Source organism: Acinonyx jubatus, chromosome B3 (assembly GCF_027475565.1).
Source record: "Acinonyx jubatus isolate Ajub_Pintada_27869175 chromosome B3, VMU_Ajub_asm_v1.0, whole genome shotgun sequence".
In the NCBI taxonomy this organism is placed as follows: domain Eukaryota; kingdom Metazoa; phylum Chordata; class Mammalia; order Carnivora; family Felidae; genus Acinonyx; species Acinonyx jubatus.
This window is the reverse complement of record NC_069386.1, coordinates 82,699,633-82,719,701: the sequence shown is the minus strand read 5'-3', so window position 1 is coordinate 82,719,701 and position 20,069 is coordinate 82,699,633. Positions and strand designations below refer to the sequence as shown.

Here is a 20,069-nt window from a genome sequence, read left to right as displayed (position 1 = left end):
AAAAAAAATGGCTGCATTAGAGTTCATAGTATACATCTTTAACTTATCACAGTCTACCTTACGTGATATTATACTAATTCACGTATAGTATAAAGACCTTACCACCATATACTTCCTTTTGTCCCCACCCAGTCCTTATGCTATTGTTGTCATATGTATTTACTTCCACGTGTATCATAGACCCCACAATACATGGCTATTATTTTTTGCTTTAAATGGATCATTATTTTAAAGATAACTTTAAAGTAAGGGAAAAGTCTTTTATATTTATCCCCATATTTGCCATTTCTAGTGCTCCTCATTTCTTTGTATAGATCCATATTTACAGTCGGTTATCATTTAGCTTGTGCCTGAAGAGCTTCCTTTTTCTGTTTTTCAGCGGGTGTACTGGTGATGAATTCTCTCAGCTTTTCTGTGTCTACAAATGTCTTTATTTTGACTCCATTTTTAAAAGATTTTTGCTGGGTCTAGGATTCTACGTTAATGGTTTTATCTTGCAGTAGTTTAAGGATATTCTGTGTGCACTCTGGCACCGCTCCTGTCACCCTTGCTTTTGTTTCTCTGTATTTGTATCTCGTTTCTCTGGCTCCTTTTAATATTTTCCTTTTTTTAATGTTTTTATTTATTGTTGAGGGAGAGAGTATGAGTAGGTGAGGGACAGAGAGAGAGGGGGACAGAGGATCTAAAGCAGGCTCTGCTTTAGAGCAGAGGGATTCTCTGGCTAAAAGCAACAATCCCATGCTGGGCTCGAACTGACCAACCATGAGATCATGACCTGAGCCGAAGTTGGACGCTCAACTGACTGAGCCCCCCAGGTGCCCCTGCTTGTATTATTTCCTTTTTGTTACTGGTCCTCAACAATTGCATTTTGATTTGAATTGCTGTGTTTTATTTCATTTTTCTCTTGCTTGGGATTTTTTTAGTTGCTTGGATCTGTGAGTTTATACTTCTCATCATAAATAGAAAAATTTGGGTTATGATTTCTTCATATATGCATTCCATTCATCAATCTTTCTCCTCCCCTTTGAGACTCTAAGGACACATACGTTAGGCTGCATGGTGTCCTGCAGTTCAGTGATGCTTCGTTCTTTTTTACCCCAGTCTTCTATCTTTCTGTGTTTCATTTTGAATAATTTCTATTGTTGTGTCTCCAAGTTTCCTAATCTTTTTTTTTTTTTAAGTAATCTCCAACACCCAACGTGGGGCTCAAACTCACGACCCTGAGATCAAGAGTGGCATACTGTACTGACTGAGCCAGCTGAGCACCCTAAACTTACTAACATTTTATTCAGCAGTGTCCAATCTGCTGTTAATCTCATTCAGAGTATCGTTCATTTTAAGCATTGCTTCTTTTTTCATCTCCAGAAGTTTGATTTGGGTCCTTTTAAGATCTTACATACCTCTTATCGTGCTCACACTTTCCTCTAACTTTTTGAAGATATGGAGTTGTATTATAATAGCTGTTTTAATGTTCCTAATTAATTTAACTAATTCTGTCACCTGTGTCATTTCTGGGGCTGTTTCTATTAATTTTTTTTTCATTATAGGCTGTATTTGCCTGCTTGCTGGAATGCCTTCTAATTTTTTATTGCATGCCATTGTGCTGTGGTTTTCTTGTATAAACATTTTTGGGCTTTGTTCTGGGATACATTTATGTTACTTGGAAACAGTTTGAGCCTTTCAAGTCTCACGTTTAAGCTTTGTTGGGCAGGTCCAGAAGAGCCCTTCATTTACGGCTTATTGGCCCAACTGCTAAGGTGATAACCTTCTGAAGACTCTACTCGATGCCCTACATATGAGGTCTTTCCACTCTATCTGGTTGGAACACAAATTATTCCTGACGCTGTGTGACTCCCAAGTTTTGTTGTGCTTCTTCTTTTCCAGTGATTTTTTTTTCCTCTGGCCCTGGTAGTTTTCTCACATGCCTGTACCGATCAGTACTCAGCTGAAGACTCAAGAGGTACTCTCCCAAGCTCTTCTTCTGTGCAGCTCTCTCCTCTGGTTTTCAACCTGAAATTCTGATGTTTTCACCTCCCAGATCTTCCAACTCTGTTTCCTCTGCTCAGAGAGGTGACCGAGCTTTGCTTGGGTTCCTCCTCCCTATGCTGCAGCCTGAAAAGATCTGCAGCCAGAGCAATTATAGGAATCACCTTGTTTATTTCCTTCTCTGAAAAATCTCTGTCCTGCACTGCCTGCTCTTTGATCCCTGAAAACTATGACTTCATACATTTTGTCCAGTTTCTAAATTATTTTAGGTGAGAGACTAATTCTGGTCTCTGGTGATAGCAGATATCATACCATATATTTTTTTTATTTCCTAATTTACGTTTTTTGAATCATTTCTCAAGATGGAGGAAGCTAATAAAGTGGGAAAGGCAAAAAAGCCTGAAATGAACAATTAAGAAACGCAAGAAACAATCACGATACTTTGACAAAATGTAGTACTAGCTAATAACTAAATACCCAAAGCCTTTTAGAAAACATGTCAAAAACCCTTTTAATCATTACCATATCTCAACTTTACAGCTTCAAGTATTAAACAGACTCTAGCACTGGCAGCTTTTTGAAAACCCACCCTTCACTGCAATTTTACCTGTAAGTAAAATTGGAAAATTTTTCTTTAAATTATGAAAGATATTGAGCATAAAACTTAATTTTCAAGTGACCAGATTTTACTCTAATGAAGCCAAAGATGAGTATGGTCGTTTTTCCAGCAGAAGTTATAGAATGATAGTCAGAAGAAATTACTTTAAGAAGAAATTTTTCAGGGGTGTCTGGGTGGCTCAGTCAGTTAAGGGTCCAACTTTGGCTCTGGTCATGATCTCGTGGTTCGTGAATTCGAGCCTAGCATCAGGCTGTGTGATGATGACAACTTGGAAACTGGAGCCGGTTTCAGATTCTGTGTCTCCCTCTCTTTCTCTGCCCCTCCCCCGCTCATGTGCGCGGGCTTTCTCTCTCTCTCAAAAATAAATAAACATTAAAAAATTTGTAATAAATAAAAAAGAAAAGAAGAATTTCAGGGGTTCCTGGGTGGCTCAGTTGGTTGAGTGTCTGACTTTGACTCAGGTCATGATCTCATGGTTTGTGAGTTTGAGCCCTGCGTCAGGGTCTATGCTGACAGCTTGGAGCCTGGAGCCTGCTTCAGATCCTGTGTCTCCCTCTTTTTCTGCCCCTGCCCTGTTCTCACACACACTCTCTCTCTCTGTCTCAAAAATAAACATTTAAAAAAATAAAAGAAAGCTTTCAAAGTGAAATAATAAATATATTTTCCCCTGTGAGGGGGAAAATCACCTCAGATGAGTTATCTCACTTTTTCCAAACAAAGAAATAATCGGGCTGACCAAAGGCATGGAAAGTTTCAAACACACATAAAGGGTGGTACAACTGAAAAGGGCTTGTAATACAGCAAGCTGGCCACCAGGCTTAATCACCTAAAAGCTGTATTGTCAGCGTTCCTGTCGAATGGATGAATGAGCCTAGAAAGATACTTCTGATAAAAAAAAAAGGAAGGCATAGTAGAAATGTTACTATCTAAGAGTGCCAATAGGCAAGAGAGGTGGTAATTATCCTTCACTAATCACCTAAAAATACAGCATCTTCTCCTTTTTGAGGGTCCCAATGATCCCCACCTGCTGACTTTCACATCTTTCTGTTATTCCCTCCCATTGTGTGTTGGCTGGACCCAGTGACTTGCTTCTCATGAATAGAATATGGCAAAAGTGATGGAAAGGTGTGTCTGAGATTAGTTTACAAAAGACTATGACTTCCATCTTCCTCTCTCTCTCTCTTGCTCTCTCACTTGCTCATTGTGATGGAGGAGACTGCCATGTTGTAAACCGCTCAGTGGTTAGGTCTAGGTGGCAAAGAACAGAGGGCAGCTTCCAGTCAACAGTCAGAGAGGAACTGAGGCCCTTAGTGCAACATACTGAGAGGAACTAAATCCTACCAATGTCCTCCGAGTAAGATAGAAGTGGATCCACCTCTAGTCAAGCATTAAGAACACTAAAAACACTGCAGCCACAGCTAACACCTTGACTGCAGCCTTGTGAGAGACCCAGAGTCAGAAGACCCAACTAAGCCATGTCTACCTTCCTTACCCATAGACGCTATAAGAGAGTAAATGTCTATTGCTTTTATTCATGAAGTGGTAACTTGTACAGCAATAGAAAACTAATATAGATTCCATATGATAAATAGTAACTTATCCCTAACTCAAATTTCACTTAAGAAGAAGTGAATATGCATCTGAGAAGATTTATTCTTTACCCAGTCAAGGTAGTTATTGTCCAGAAAAAGCTTAGATACATGCCAAGTGATCGTATCATGATCTCACTTCTGAGTTTAGAAATTAATCTGAAAGAATTGTAGTTTCCAGTCATATTTTTCCATTAAGAAACTATGAGGTTCTATTTTTATGAGCCATAAGTACAATTTTCCACTATTCTGAAAAATAATATACTCCTAGCTCTGTAGTAACTATGGTTGATTCCGGAAATAAGTATTCTGTAGTGGAAATTATCAGAACTGTGTATTTGAATAGACCTAGCTATTTAAATAAACAGCCACCATTTTGTGAAAATTCAGAAGGAGAACAAATGATCTGACAATTCTCATAAATAGTTCATTTAAGAAATTATTCTCGGGGCACCTGGGTGGCTCGGTCAGTTAAGCATCCAGCTCGTGATTTCAGCTAAGGTCATGATCTCACAGTTTGTGAGACTAAGCCCCAAGTGGACTCCTTGCTGACAACAAGGAGCCTGCTTGGGTTTCTCTCTCTCCCTCTCTCAGTCTGCCCCTACCCCCCTGCACACAGATGCTCTCTCTCTCTCAAAATAAGTAAATAAACTTTTAAAAGAGTTATTCTCAAACTAGTGGATATATTGATGTTTCTATAGTTCTTTAAAATCTACTTCTAGATTTTATATGCTCTTTGGTGTATATGATACATTTTATAATAAAAACCAAGTTAAAAAAATCAAACAAGCCTTCTGCCTTCTTCTGATATTTAAGACTTTATTTAAAAGTCAAGCTGTAAAGGGTGCATATGGTAGTCATCTGAAAAAAGATGTGCCTTCTAAGCTTCTATTAAGTTTAACATACTTTAGTTCTCCTAAAATTTTTTAAGTTACCTGTTTACCAAAGATCCAACCACTCAGGTCCTCCAAAATTAATCCTTTTGTTTTGTTTTGTTTATTTTTGACGGGGGTGGGGGAGGGGCAGGGAGAGAGAGAGAATCTTAAGCGGGCTCCATGCCCAGCATGGCGCCCAGTGCGGGGTTTGAATCCTACAACCCTGGGATCGTGACCTGAGTGGAAATCAAGAGTCAGATACTCAACAGAATGAGCCACCCAGGCGCTTTTTAGTCCTTTTGTTTTAAAAGATAAAGGTGAAAAAGCAAAAAATAAAGAGAAGCCACACAATAAGAAAAAAGGTAAATTGCTTCTGCAGTTACCTCCTTTTTTCATCTGCCACAGGTTTAAACATTTGTCTACATGGATTGATCTCTTCCTTTTCTCAAATATTCAGTCAGAATACCTGAATCTCAGAATTCAGATCAGATCAGTCTGAATCTCAGAATTCAGTCAGAAGGGCTACTTCTGACACTGATATTATGAACCCCACTATGCATTTATTACTCATTCTGAGTATTACTATTAATATCATCATTCATTGAAGCAGTAATGCATGCTACCACTTTAAAGTTTGGAATTAGATTAAATTTGCAACTCTGTTGGCACATCTGGATTGTTTTACAACTGGATGCCTTTGGGGCTTTTGTTTATAGTATTTTATAAATGCAATGCTGTTTTGGTTTTTATTTTTTTACTCTTTTTGAATTACGGCTTTAGTTTTCATTCATTCAGAAAATATTTATAGACCTTTTACTACATATCTGGAACTATTTAAGATAGGTATGCAGCAGTGAACAAGATAAGCAAGGTCACAGTCTTTTTGGGGTGTATATCTTTTTTTTTAAGTTTATTTATTTTTGAGAGAGGGAGCGTGAGCAGGGGAGAGGTGGGGGGGGCGGGGACAGAGGATCCAAAGCAGGCTCTGTGCTGACAGCAACAAGCCTTTGCAGGCTCAAACCCAAGAACCGTGAGATCATGACCTGAGCTGAAGTCGGACGCTCAACCGACTGAGCCACACAGGCGCCCGGTAGGGTGTATATCTTAACTGGGAGAGGAGTGGAGGTGGAGGGTGCTAGGCAAGTAAAATAAATTACCAACTGAGGTTTTGCACTACATAATATTTTTCTTTTTTTAATATTTTACTTACTGTCATTTATTTATTTTTATTTTAGAGAGAAAAAGAACATACAAGTGGAGGAGAGGGCCAGAGGGAGAGAGAGAGAATCTTAAGCAGGCTCCACACTTAGTGCAGAGCCCAATGAGGGGTTTGATTCCTCGACCCTGGGATGATGACCTGAGCTGAAATCAAGAGTCTGACACTTAACTGACTGAGCCACCACCACTCTATATATATACACACTATATAGCATAGTATAGTATAGTATATACTACATAGGTATACTATTTACTATACAGTATACCTGTATATTACTATTTAGTATACAGTATACCTGTATATTTACTATATAGTAGTATAGTAAATTTACTGTACAGTATTTACTATACAGTATACCTGTATATTACTATATATATATATATATATATATATGTGTGTGTGTGTGTATATATATATACACATAAATATGTGTGTGTGTGTGTGTGTGTGTGTGTGTATATATATATACACACACACACACACATATATATACGTAGGTCATGAATACATATAAATATATATGTATATACTGATACAGATTTGTAAAAGTGACAATAATACACTCATGCTCCCTTCTCTAAGTGTGTCTTAACAGATTAAACCACACACTTATGACATCTATACATTATATAATCAACATCTTAAATAACAGCTTTGAAATCTCTCAATGATAGGTTGCACTGCATGAAAAATCAAGATATAGGCACTTAATGCCATACTCATTAAAAGAGGGAGGGATTAACTCTCATCATGTATATACTCAAATCAAAGTTAATGCCACTTGGTTTTCTTTTTCTTTCTTTTAATAAAAATTATATAGTTTGCCATTAAATATCTTTGAAGTAGACCTGATCTTTCAGGTCATGAATATTTTTTTTTAATTTTTAATATTTATTCATTTTTTGAGAGACAGAGACAGTGCAAGCAGGGGAGGGCAGAGAGAGGGAGACACAGAATCCGAAGCAGGCTCCAAGCTCTGAGCTGTCTGCACAGAACCCGACGCAGGACTCAAACTCATGAACCGTGAGATCATGACCTGAGCTGAAGCCGGATGCTTAACCTACGGAGCCGCCCAGGTGCCCCTCAGGTCATGAATATTTAATGAAAGTAACAAAATTAGTTATCATCTTTGAAGGGGAGAAAATTCAGGTAAGAAAAGACCTATTCTGTCCACCTACAGTAGACTGCTTAATACTGCAAGGAAGGCATTTAGCAAGAGCACACTGAAGATAAGAAGTGCCCAGGGCTTTCTCCTCTTTGATCTACATATTGTGCTTCATGTGCCAAGGGTGTGACACCATCTTAAACACAATCTTACCTTTCCCCCCTCAGACACCAAATTGACAGGGTAGAATAGATGGAGCACTATATCTCTTTTCTGCTATGGCATACCAGGGAGAAAAATCTCTATTATGTAATTTTCTGTATCTTCAAAACAAATCAAGCTTCAAACAGGAAATATTGTCACCCCTAGAAAAGTTCTACCCATCAGAATATGAGATCCTCGTATGTTGCTGATAGTAGTGTCATAAAAGCCTTAAAATGTTTAAAGACCTTGACTAAGCACTTCCATCTCTGGGAACTTAAGAAAATAACCAGATATGTGAATAAATATTCACAATGTATTGTTAGGTTAAAAAATGAGGTTACAATATATAGAAAAGTGTTTAATTGAAAATCAAATGTCAGTAAATGTCACAGATTTCACAGTAGACAGCAGTAAGCCAGTCACTCGTTTCAGACATCACTCTAAATCAGAATACTTATGTAAGGAACAATCCAAAGTTAAGCTCTTAGATAATGTGCATGCTATTATGCTTCAGAAGATTCAGGGGATACATTTTTGGACAGTTATCAGTAATTTCAATATGTTCCTTTTTTACATTGACCCTATTTGAGATTTGTGACTAGCAAATATTAATGTATCTCTGCTCTTAAATCACGAAATTCGTTTATTCCTTGTGGATATGTGAAATCACGTGGTTGCTTGTTCCTGCTTGAACAATATGAAATGCCTTTCTTCATTAGGTGGGATTCATGCATCTAATTTTCCATGGAAGATTAATGACAGCATAATATACAATATATGAGTAAAACCTAAATGGAGATGCTGTTCACGGTTGACTTGTAACATTGATATCATTACCTTGAAATTGGTGTTTAGGGCCTCATTCTTCTGCATTTTGTATGACTAAGAAATATTTTGAATTTTATAAATAAAATGTTATACCAATTGGTCTTTAAAGAAAAAGTGGTGCCAATCTATTAAAATACTGATGCATCTTTATAATAGTAATAGATAGAAGTAGAGAATATTAGTTGATGTGGTTGAAATGAAGAAACCTTCACAGATATCAGTAGAAGATAGCTAGCTAACTCTTTCCTAAAAAGGCATACAATTGTACATCAACATTTCTTAATAATTACTTCAGGCCTGAAAATTATTGAAATCCTTACTCCTAGGTCATTATATTAGAACAAGAATGCTTCTTGAATGCTTATAATCTATATTTTGAACAAGGATTATACAGTGGATTTGAAATTTAAAAAAAAAGAGGTCACAGAGTATTATATAGAATATGATCCCAATTACACATGTGTTTGTGTATATGTGTATAAATGTACATATAAATAAAAATGTTTAAAGTTATATGCCCAGATGTAAACAGTGATTATCTCAAAGGTGGCTTTTTTCTTTCTTTCTTTCTGCTTTTCTGTGTATTTCAGACTTTTTTTTTTTAATGTTTATTTTATTTTTGAGAGAGAGAGAGACAAAGCATGAGCAGGCGAGGGGCAGAGAGAGAGAGAGACACAGAATCTGAAACAGGCTCCAGGCTCTGAGCTGTCAGCACAGAGCCGGATGCAGGGCTTGAACCCACGGACCACGAGATCATGACCTAGGCCAAAGTCAGATGCCTAACTGACTGAGCCACTAGGTGCCCCTGCAGATTTCAAACTTTTAAGAATGAAAAGCTGGTAGGGGCGCCTGGGTGGTTCAGTCAGTTGAGTGTCTGACTTGGGCTCAGGTCATGATCTCACGGTTCATGGGTTTGAGCCCCATGTTGGGCTCTGGGCTGACAGCTCAGAGCCCGGAGCGTACTTAGGATTCTGTGTCTCCCTCTCTCTCTTCCCCTCCCCCACTCGTGCTCTGTCTCTCTCAGCCTCTCAAAAATAAAGAAACGTAATAAAAAAAATTTGTTTAAAGAATGAAAAGTTGGTATTCCTTTTGTTGTCAAAGAAAAGTACAGCAATTTTTAACAAAGTTCTACTTTTCTGAAGTTCCATTATTCTCATTTGGCATCACTCTTCCCATCCTCACTTTCTGAATGTCTATATATTGTCTATATCTTCGTAGTATCAATTGTCAATGTCTGATATTTATCAGAGATTCACCATTATAGGATTACGAGCTTCCAATTTTTCTCAAGGTACCTCTCCATTTAACAAGTATTTGCTAAATTAAACTAAATACATTTATCTTTCTGTTAGCCTAGCCTCTGTGACAGAGCTGCAAGGTAGAACTGTGTGTAATGGGGGCTTCAGGAGTAGGAGGGATAAATTAATATTATGCCAAATATTAATGCCAAACACTTAATAATTTCTTTGCAAAGCAATATTACAAAAATGCAATGCTGTATGCCAAGGTGAAATAGAAAATGTTCCAGAAAGGAGTGGGAACATTGGGAAGCCAACTAAACAGAAAAGTGTTGGGGCCCCTCCCCCAGAAAAAATCTTAAGGGTCTGGGAACTCTTTCTTTTTTTGCTTCTTCCTTCCTTTTTTTTTTTTTTTTTAAAGCAGTTGTTATTTTTAGTTACTTATTTCCTTTTGGGCAACTCTATAGTGAGAAAAGTTTTTTCTTTCCCCCTAGCTCAAAGTTTAGGTATCAAACATGTGAATGAGCCAGTGCCTTCTCTCAGGGAGAGTGCAGCTCCAGGGAATGAAGACCAAGGATCTCTAGCTATCATTCTTAGGGGTGGTCCTAGAGAGTTAGAGACTGTGCCTATTGAGAGAGACCGGAAGCCAAACCAGTGTGTGGGTCCGAAAGAGACCCAAAGACTAAGAATGGTCCTTGGTCACCTGTGGTGCTAGGAGTGAGATCACAGAGAAACAGCATGCAGCATCATTGACTGGCCAATTATTGGATTTAGGGATTAGCAGCAAAAACAAAACAGAACACATTGGGGACAAGAGCATACGCACCTGAGGTGGTGACAGAGTTGGGATCTCTATTCTCGGGAAATTAGTTATTAAAATGGCCCTTTATGGGGCGCCTGGGTGGCTCACTCGGTTAAGCATCCGACTTCAGCTCAGGTCATGATCTTGTGGTTCATGGGTTCCAGCCCTTCATTGGGCTTTGTGCTAACAGCTCAGACCCTGGAGCCTGCTGTGGATTCTGTATCTCCCTCTCTCTCTGCTCCTCTCCCCACTCATGCTCGCGCTCTCTCTCTCTGTCTCAAAAATAAACATTTTTTAAAAATAATAAAAATAAATAAATAAAATGCCCCTTTACTGGGCACCTGGCTGGCTCAGTCAGTGGAACATGTGACTCTTGATCTCAGGGTTATGAGTTGGAGCCCCACATTGGGTGTAGTGATTACTTAAAAATAAAATCTTTAAAATAAAATAAAATGCCCCTCTGCAGAAGAAATTACCAAAAAAAAAAAAAAAAAAGACACAATACAGGTTTAGGGGAGGACAAGAGTAGGGGGAGTTACATGTGTACATAACACAGGACTGTGTTATCATCCACAACCCCACCACAGAGAGTTGGGGTGCAGCCACCAGTGGCAGACAATTTTCATCAAAAAGTAGACAGCTGTAACTTTAAGTCTCCAATGTGCTAGCCAGGGTAAGAGCCACTACTTCCATTAAGGGAACATAAAACTGAAAGCTGCAAATGACACTTTTTCTATTCTGTGCTTTGCTTTCCAGCAAGTCACGTGTTTATCAGACTTCTCTTTATTTAAAACTGGGTAATACTTCTTTCTCACCTTGCAGGTGCCTCCTGAAATACAGTCAACACAATGCTGTGCTTTGGCTACTTGTGTTTTTTAAGAATAAACCAAAATCAGCAGTTTTAATCAACCACATTGGACCAGATTGGGAGAGAAAGACTAATGTGTTCCAATTGCCTCGTTCCTCTTTATGACCAAGCAGGAAGTTTCAGAGCAAACCTCCACCTCTCAGGAAGTTTACGTCAAAATGAGTATTGACATCCTGTTTAATAGAGTCTTAAATTTTTTCCTCACTTCCAGACACTCACCATTTGAATTAAAATGTTTGAGTAATCTGTCCTGAAATTGTTTCCTTTGACTCTCAGAAGACTATGTCTAAGTGACAAATGGAATATCTCTATGACTAATAATGATAAAAGTTAAAGGTTTTTTTTTAGTAGTAAGTACCTGTAATTATAACTCTTATTTATATCAGTATTCCCTACCCCTTATTCATTTGATCTTTCAAGTAGGCCCTTGTTAATTTTATTCTGATTCATTAGTTATGCCGCCAATACACTAAAAACAAGCAGATGAAACCCTGAGTAGAACGTTCTGGTGCTTCCCTCCAGGACATACTATGTAATACTGAAGTGAGAGAGGTGAGGTGCTGGTGGCTCTGGATCCTCTAGAAACCGGCTGTATGATTTGGCTGAGTCTCATAACCTCTCTGGCTTCAGCTTTCTCACCTGAAAATGAGGTGTGTGGTTAAATGATTGTCAGTACATCCTGTGCAATTGTACGATGGAGAAGTGGAAATCTTTATCTCAGATACTGTAAAGTCATACTTGTTAAATTAAAAAAAAAAAAAAAGTACTCTGAGTGTAAGCCTCAGTTTGCATCTTCCTAAGTGTATTGGTTAGGATTCTTTAGGGTTGAAAGTAACAGAAATCCCAATGGACCTTATTTAGATAAGAAGGCAAATCTATTTTAAAGGTATAGAAGCATCTCACAGAACTCAAGGACAGATAGTCAACTGCACATAAGGAACCAGGAAGACAAATGTCCAAAGCACTCTCCTTCTCCAGTCTCCCCCTCTCTTTGTACATGTGCTTCATTCCACCTCCTCTCTGTAGACTAGGTTCTTCTGCTTCCCTTGACCACATCATGAAAAAGAGGACAGCCTGGAAGCTCTTGAGTTTAAAAGTTATAGTCCAGGCATAAAAAGAGAAATGGCTCATTTAGTCCAAATACCATAATTTAGTCCAAATTCCATATCCAGAAAAGGCTCTGATTTGTCTGTATTAGGACAGATGCCCACCCCTGGACTAATTGACTGCCATGTAGGTTTGAGGCCAGTTAGATGGAACATAACAGCTTTCACCAGAATCCTGAGGGAAAGTAGAGAAATTTTTAGGGATGGGAAATAAATAGAAAATCCAACAGACATTCTTGCACTAAAATTCCACTTAACACAATAGTATTTTTTCATTTTGAAATAATTATAGATTCACAGGAAGTTGAAAAATTAGAACAGAGAGGTTCCACCTAGTTTCCCTCAGTAGTAGCATTTTACATAACTGTAGTATGATATCAAAAGCAGGAAATTGACATTGGTATAATCCATAGAATTTATTCAGATTTCACCACCTTTACAGGCACTCATTTGTATGCGTGTATAAAAATCTATGCAGATTTATCACATCTTTATAGATTTGTGTAACCAACACCATCATCAAGATACAGAACAATTTGGTCAGCACAAAGACCCCGTGCACAAATGCACAGTTCATTTAATTTTCATGAAGTAAATTCACCCATGCAATTCAGTGCAAGAAACAAAATCACCACCATTTCAGAAGACCTCCTTATACCCCTTTTCAGTCATTACTCTCCGTTAAGAGTGAATCACATATTATGTACTCTTTTGTATCTGACTTCTTTTGCTCAATATTATGTTTGTGGAATTCATCTATAATTGCTTTATATAATTATGGCTCACTCATTCTTTAAGGAGCTTAATTTTAACATTTTTTGAGGTTATATGACATACAATAACCTGTACATTTTCAAAGTGTACAATTTGATGAGCTTTGATATATGTACCTATATCTGTGGCAATACCACAATCAAGATAATGAACATATCTACTTCCTCAAAATATTCCATGAATTTTTCAATTTTTTTAAATATTTATTCATTTTTGAGAGACAGAGAGAGACAGCGAGTGAGCAGGGGAGGGGCAGAGAGAAAGACACAGAATCTGAAGCAGGCTCCAGGCTTTGAGCTATCAGCACAGAGCCCAAAGCGGAGCTCAAACCCACCAACCATGAGATCATGACCTGAGCCGAAGTCGGACGCTTAACCAACTGAACGTCCACCAGGCACCCCTATTCCATGAATTTTTTAAACTAAGAATGGTTGGAAAAAAGTGAACTTCTTAGGGCTACATTGACTTTCAAATCTTTTGTGGAAGGTTGAGATAATTACTTTTCTCTATTGTTAGGACTTCAATGAGAAAAGTTCTTACATATGTTCTATCAAAAAAATATCCTGCTTTACAAGATCATAAATCTAATTATTCTAAACTGCCACCTGAAGTGGTTTTATGAAGCAATGTTACTTGTGACTGCTGGAGACAAATAGGAAATCCTGATATAAAAGCAAACACAATCCACACACACACAAATGTGTACACATACATGCATTCATGCAAAAGGACTAACTGGACCAAAATCCTGGATGCACTAAGGTCCAAACCGCAAAGTGTTTAGAGGGCTATAGGCCAAAGGACATTTACTCATTTTATATACATATAAAACTTACATAGCACTATTCTTAAATGTGTACAAACATAGTTGTTAAAATGAACAGTTCTTCGCATTCATTGATTCACATATCCTCAAAGCTTCTCAGTAACTTTCCTTAACTGACTTGGCCCATTTTGTGAAAGGATATAAAGAACTCTGACTAAAGTTTAAGAGCAGTTCAAATGCATGAAACTGGAATTTAGTTATTCTCTTCATTCCATTGCTTAGGTCATGGAAAACTGTCCCTTGAGCTTCAAACTACTGTTGCTCTCCAGAGACAATAAACACCACACATCTGTAGAAAAGTGGATGTACTAAATAAAGTGAGTAAAAATCTTTATATATATTATTTTGCTCTGTTCCTTTCCTATAGGTGATCTAAAAGGAAATATTTTCATATATAAACATTTACAGAACTCCCCCTGTCCCAAGTACGGGGAGCAGGGTGCAGGGGGAGGGATACAAAGACAAATAGCACAAGGTTTCTGTGCTTAGGGAGTTCGTGTGGGTTTTTTTGTTTGTTTCAAGTTTTTATTTAAATTCCAGTTAGTTAACATACAGTGTAACATTAGTTTCAGGAGTAGAATTTAGTGATTCATCACTTACCTATAACACCCAGTGCTCATCATAACGTGTCCTCCTTAATCCCCATCACTCATTTAGCCCTTCCCCCCACCCACATCCCCTCCAACAACCCTTAGTTGTTCTCTATAGTTAAGAGTCTGTTTTATGGTCTGTCCCTCTCTTTTTCCCCCCATGTTCATCTGTTTTGCTTTTAAATTCCACATATGAGTGAAATCATATGGTATTTGTCTTTCTCTGACTGACTTATTTTGCTTAGCATAATAGTCTCTGGCTCCATCCACATCATTGCAAATGGCAAGATTTCATTCTTTTTGATGGCTTCATAATATGCCATTGCATATATGTACCACATCTTCTTTGTCCACTCATCAGTCGATGGCTCTTTCTATAATTTAGCTATTGTTGATAGTGCTGCTATAAACATCTGGGTGCATGTATTACTTTGAATCAGTATTTTTGTATCCTTTAGGTAAATACCTAGTAGTGCAATTGCTGGGCCCTAGGGTAGTTCTATTTTTAACTTTTGGAAGAACCTCCATACTATTTTCCAGAGTTAGGGAGTTTATGTTCTAATGAACACATCTACCTACCTTATAAGGGAATAAATAGTCTTTGCATTTTTTAATTGAAATATAGTTGACATGCAATATTATATTAGTTTTAGGTGTACAACATAATGATTCAACAAGTCTATACATTACTCAGTGCTCACCACAATTATTCACCATCCCTGTCACCATACAGTGTTACAACAATATAGTTGACTATATTCCCTATGCCGTACTTTTCATCTCCATGACTTATTTATTTTATAACTGGAATTTTGTACCTCTGATCCCCTTCACCTATTTCTCCGTCCCCTCACTACCCCTCCGCTCTGGTAACCACCAGTTTGTTCTCTGTACTTATGAGTTTGTTGCTGTTTTTGTTTTTTAGATTCCACATACAAGTGAAATCATATGATATTTGTCTTTTTCTGTCTGACTTATTTCACCTCCAAGATCTATCCATGTTGTTGTGAATGGCAAGATATCATTGTTTTTCTATGAATGAGCAATATTCCATTGTATATATTTATCACATCTTCTTTATCCATTCATCTATGATGGATACTTAGGTTACTTCCATATTGAGGCTATTATAAATAACAATTTGGGGCGCCTGGGTGGCTCAGTCGGTTGAGCGTCCGACTTCGGCTCAGGTCATGATCTCACGGTCCGTGAGTTTGAGCCCCGCGTCAGGCTCTGTGCTGACAGCTCAGAGCCTGGAGCCTGCTTCAGATTCTGTGTCTCCCTCTCTCTCTGCCCCTCCCTTGCTTATGCTCTCTCTCTCTGTCAAGAATAAATAAAACATTTAAAAAAAAAACAAACAAAAGTAAGTAAATAAATAAATAACATAATTTATGCAATAAACATAGGAGTGCATATATCTTTTCTAAATAATGGTACTATTTTCTTTAGGTAAATACCTAGAAGTGGAATTACTGGGTTTTATGGTATTTCTATTTTACATTTTGTGAGGAAACTCCATACTATTTTCCATAGTGACTGCACCAATTAACATACCCACCAATAGTGCATGAGAGCTCCCTTTTCTCTACATCTTCACCAACACTTGTTATTTCTTGTCTTTTTGATACTAGCCATTCTGACTGGTGTGAGGTGATATCTCATTGTGGTTTTGATTTGGATTTCCCTGTAATGAGTGATATTGAGCAAATTTTCATGTGTCTGTTTGCCATCTGTATGTCTTCTTTGGAGAAATGTCCATTCAGGTCTCCTCTGCCCATTTTTAATCAGATTATTTGGGGGTTTTTTTGGTGTTGGGTTATATGAGTTCTTTATATATTTTGGATATTAACCCCTTAGATGATATATACTTTGCAAATATCTTCTCCCTTTCTGTAGATTGTATCATTTTGTTGATGGTTTCCTTCATTCTGCAAAAATCTCTTACCTTGATGTGGTCCCACCTGTTTATTTTTACTTTTTTGTTTTTGTCTCCTTTGCTTGAGGAAACATCCAGAAAAATATTGCTAGGGCTGATGTCCAAGAGATTACCACCTATGTTTTCTTTTAGGGGTTTTATGGTTTCAGGTCTTACATTTAGGTTTTTAATCCATTTTGAGTTTATTTTTGTGTATGGTATAAGAAAGTGGTCTAGTTTTATTCTTTTGCATGTAGTTGTTCAATTTCCCCAGCACCATTTATTGAAGAGACAATCTTTTCCCCCATTTTATATTCTTACCTCCTTTGTCATAGATTAATTGATTGTATAAGCATGGATTTCTTGCTCTATTCTGTTCCATTGATCTATATTTCTATTTATGTGCCAGTACCATACTGTTTTGAATATGATAGCTTTGCATTTTAATTTATTTTTAATTTGTTTTTGTTTTTTATTTTTGAGAGAGAGAGTGCAAGAGCATGAGCAGGAGAGAGGGGCAGAGGGAGAGAGAATCTCAAGCAGACTCCAAGCTCAGCACAGATCCTGACATGGGCCTCAGTCCCACAACCCTGGGATCATGACCTGAGCCAAAATCAAAAGTCAAATGCTCAACCAACTGAGCCACCCAGGAGCCCTTATATATTTTTTTCTTTTTCTTTTTTTTCCCCTGTATTTTAATTTAAAACATAATGCTGTAAGTGCTAGAGTTATTTAAATTTTTTCTTGTTGAAATATGAGATGTTATAAACTAAGAAAAAAAAACTTGAAAAATCTGACCAAATGCAGAGACATCCAGATGCCTAAAGAAAGGATTTTTTATATATTTTTATATTTTTCATAGAGGATAATTATTAGAAATGTCTATGGCATCTTAACACATCAAGTGTCTTCCTCTGTATGCATGTCATTAACACTTGTTATTAGGATTGAAGGTGCTAGAGAGAAAATTTGCTAATATAGACAAAATGAAACCAATAATTTGGAAGGGATTATTACAATTATTATCCTATCAAGTTTTAATCATTTAATATCAACTGGAAGTCTACCATGGGCAAGTTTTCCAAAGAGGAGAACCATTTCCAAAAATCATTCTCATTATTGACATTAAAAGGCACTTTTAAATTAATCTGTGTTCAATATTTATATTTTCCTATATTATGGAAACAGACTATACCCTCCACAAAGGCTCGAGGGCACCAATACAAAACCAGGTGTGTACCTAATTGTAATTATCACGCTAAAAGTCTTTTACTGTGTTATTTATTAAAGATCATCAAATTTATAGATTTTGCTTCTGTTGACATATCTTCTTAATCAATAGCATAAGTAAAATCTATTCACATATAAAAATAAATCGTTTTAGTTTGGTAAAGTGATAAACTGTGATAAAAACCTATTCACTGTTGGTTGTGTTGGTTGGACATATTTTACCTTGTATATTGATGTCTGTTGCCAATATGTATTCGATCAAAGTCTGTGCTTCAGAACAAAAAGCTTCCTATTGCTCCTCTAGTCACTTTCAACTTTGTAGACTCATCAGGAAGCTCTTAAGTAAATAAGCATTTAAATTGAAAGCAATGAAATTGTATTTTGTATTACCTGATACAGCTTCCACATATCCCACCTGCTCCATTCCTCTCATGTGCTGAACCCACTCTTTGTGTCCCTTACTATCAGTATCTGAGGAGTTGAACCTGCCACACAAACCAGCCCAGAACAAGACCATCTCCAGATGAGGCTGTCCCCTGCTGTACCTCACTGAAGTGATTGATAGTTGAAGAATTGTAAGGAAGAAGAGAGGGGTCAAAAGACCATAAAGACAGAGCAACATGATTTTCAGCAAGGGAAGAAAGGTAGATTCTGCATACTGTATTCTGACAAATTTAACATTAGTACCAGGAAAAAGTTGAGAATGGGTTTCCATAAATGATTTGAGTGCACTTACAGGATAGGACAGGGATCATTTGGAGCCAGCATGCGTTTACTGAAAGCAGGGTAAACCACACTAACTTTATTTCTTTTTCAGATAATATTGGTAGATTAGTGGTAAAGGAGAATGCTATATGAAGAGTATAGAACATTGAACTCTTTGTAGACATGATGAAAAACTATGGATCAGATTATAATGCAGTTAGATCTTGCCTGAAGACTTTGGCTCCAAAAAGCAGATAAATGTTTTCTTGGACAAGTCCTTCATTTATGCTGTAGGGATCGGTCATGGTCTCTATTGCACTTCACATTTAATTAATGGTTTGATAGAAACTCACATGTATTTGGTTTGAATAGATCATATGTAGTTAAGAGTTACTAATTTGTTCATTGACACTAAAAAGTTATTTGATAAACCATTGTAAATGCCAGCATTTCTGTTAAAAATTGACTCTACAAGTATAGTTCAGGTAAACAGGTCCTTCAGCAGTATCTGAAGCAGTATCTAGAAGGACAAGAATTTTAGTAAACTACAACCTTGGGCTTTATTAATGAAAATTCAGTGTGTAGAACCAGAGAGACATTGGCCCCGTCTATTCTTGTTTGGTCAAACAACATCATATTTTCAAAACAGCATTGAGGGGTGCGCCTGGGTGGCTCAGTCGGTTATGCATCTGACTCTTGATTTGAGCTCAGGTCATGATCTCGCAGTTTGTGCAGTCAAGCTTCGTGTTGGGCTCTGTGCTGACAGTGTGGAGTTTGGGATTCTCTCTCTCCCTCTCTCTCTGTCCCACCCCCACTTACACTCTGTCTTTCTCAAAATAAATAAATAAAAATTGTAAAAAAGCATTGCTAAGCCAAAAGTATCAAAGGAGGCCAACCAGGGTAATAGGAATTTGAACCTATGTCTTATGAAACCGCTGAAGATATGGTTTTGTCAAGGGGAGAGGGATCAATATATTTTCAGATATCTGAAAGAGAGTTATGTGGCAGATATTAAACTTGGTATTTGTGACTTTAGAGAACAAAGCCAGGATCAATATATAGAAACTACATGTAAACAAAGCTTAGCTCAATATGAGAACTTTCTAGCCATTAGAGTTGTAGGCTACTTTGGGAGGGTGTGGTAGAGAGAATAATGGTATCCACATCTTCAACCCTGAAACCCCTGAATATGTTGCTGTATATGCCAAAAGGCCATCTACTTTGTAGATGTGATTAATTTAAGAATCTTAATTTAAGGAGATTACCTGATATTGTAATAACAGTGGTTTTTAAAAGAAGAGAAAAAAAGAGCGAGAGAGAGAGAAAGGAATAAATAAATAAATAAATAAAAGATAGAAGAGAGAGGGGCGCCTGGGTGGCTCAGTTGGTTAAGCGTCCAACTCTTGATTTCGGCTCAGGTCATGATCTCATGGTTCACAGGATCAAGCCCTGGGTTGGGCTCTGCACAGACAATGCAGAGCCTGCTTGGGATTCTCTCTCCCTCTCTCTCTGCCCCTCCCCCATTTGCTCTCTCTCTCTCATGCACGCACTCTCTCTCAAAATAAACAAACATTAAAAAAAGAGAAATTC

At 37.4% G+C, this 20,069-nt stretch overlaps 1 long non-coding RNA gene across 2 annotated transcripts; it reads left to right on the top strand.

Annotated features, from left to right (window-relative positions):
• Positions 1 to 219: 219 nt before the first annotated feature.
• LOC106987107 (uncharacterized) lies at positions 220 to 19,770 on the top strand. Of its 2 annotated transcripts, none has more exons than XR_008299363.1 (4): positions 220 to 2,595; positions 11,288 to 11,683; positions 14,262 to 14,356; positions 18,243 to 19,770. It is a non-coding gene; the product is annotated as an uncharacterized LOC106987107 (long non-coding RNA). The 2 variants fall into 2 exon arrangements; XR_008299364.1 differs by having other exon boundaries at positions 14,262 to 17,776.
• The last annotated feature ends 299 nt before the right edge of the window (positions 19,771 to 20,069 follow it).